Raw genomic sequence first — 1,547 nt, 5'->3', positions numbered from 1 at the left:
GCCTGGTTCGTAAGTGATCAGCAGGTTCTCGGTTTCATCTTTACCTCTCTGTCAAGAGAGATTTTTTCCCAGGTGGCTAGCGCAACGACGGCGTCACAAGCATGGAAAACGATCAGCAACATGTTCTTCTCCAGATCGCGCGCAGGAACTCTGAATGTTCTCCTGGCGCTCACCACCACCCAGAAGGGTACAATGACGGTAACTGACTACATCACCAAGATGCGAGCTTTAGCAGATGAGATGGCAAATGCAGGAAAGCCGCTAGGAGAAGAAGATCTTGTTGCATATATTATAAATGGCCTTGATGCAGATTATGATCCTGTTGTTGAGTCATTCGTGGAAAAAATAGAGCCAGTCACGGTGTCTCAGCTTTACTCACAACTTCTGAATTTCGAGAACAAGGTTCGCATCCGTCAGGCATACATCTCCACATCAGCAAATGCTGCAAACGCGGTGGAAGCCGTGGTGGTCGCGGTAACTTCAGCCGCGGCCGAGGAGGCAACAGCAATCGAGGAGGAGGCCATGGTGGCGGTCGCAACAACAATGGTGGACGAGGTGGCGATCATAACAACAACAATGACCGTCGTCCTGTTTGCCAAGTGTGTCACAAAAGGGGACACATTGCCTCTGATTGCTGGCATCGTTTTGATGAATCATATGTTCCAGATAAGAAGCTAGGAGCAGCAGCCGCACATACCTATGGTTTTGACTCCAATTGGTATGTCGATATTGGAGCAACTGATCACATCACGAGCCAACTCGACAAACTGACAACAAAGGAGAAATACAAAGGATCTGATCAGATTCATACTGCAAGTGGTAAAGGTATGGACATTAAGCATATTGGTCATTCACTCGTTCCTACTCATAGTTATCCACTACATCTGAAAAATATATTACATGTTCCACAAGCATCAAAGAATTTAGTTTCTGCTCATAAACTTGTTACCGATAACTATGCTTTTCTTGAAATTCATGGCAAGTATTTTTTGATCAAGGACAAGGCAACGAAGAAGATAATCCTTGAAGGTCCATGTCGACGAGGCCTGTATCCCTTACCCGCTGCAGCTCATACAAAACAGGCCTTTGCAGTGATGCCATCTTTTGAAAGGTGGCATGGACGCCTTGGACATCCCTCCAAGCCCATTGTTACTAGAGTCATTAGTCAAAATAAATTGCCATGTCTTAGTAATTCTCCTAGTGAGTTAGTTTGTGATGCTTGTTAGCAAGCCAAGTCTCATCAGTTACCTTTTCCTAGATCCTTTAGTGTGTCTAATAATCCCTTGGAACTCATCCATTCTGATGTATGGGGGCTGCTCCAAATTCTATAGGAGCAAAACGATATTATGTTAGTTTTATTGATGATTATAGCAAATTTACTTGGATCTATTTTCTCAAGTTTAAATCTAAAGTCTTTCAGAAATTTCATGACTTTGAAAGTCTAGTTGGACGATAATTTAATCATAAAATTCTTGCAATGTAGACTGATTGGGGTGGTGAGTATATCAAACTCCACTCCTTTGAGAAAATAGGTATATCTCACCAAG

At 43.2% G+C, this 1,547-nt stretch overlaps 1 non-coding gene across 1 annotated transcript; it reads left to right on the top strand.

Annotated features, from left to right (window-relative positions):
- The first annotated feature begins 258 nt into the window (after positions 1–258).
- Positions 259–397, top strand: LOC121054331. The gene has a single exon (XR_005811735.1). It is a non-coding gene; the product is annotated as a small nucleolar RNA Z247 (small nucleolar RNA).
- The last annotated feature ends 1,150 nt before the right edge of the window (positions 398–1,547 follow it).

This window comes from Oryza brachyantha, chromosome 4, assembly GCF_000231095.2.
Source record: "Oryza brachyantha chromosome 4, ObraRS2, whole genome shotgun sequence".
Classification (NCBI taxonomy): Eukaryota; Viridiplantae; Streptophyta; class Magnoliopsida; order Poales; family Poaceae; genus Oryza; species Oryza brachyantha.
This window is presented reverse-complemented; position numbering and strand designations above follow the sequence as displayed.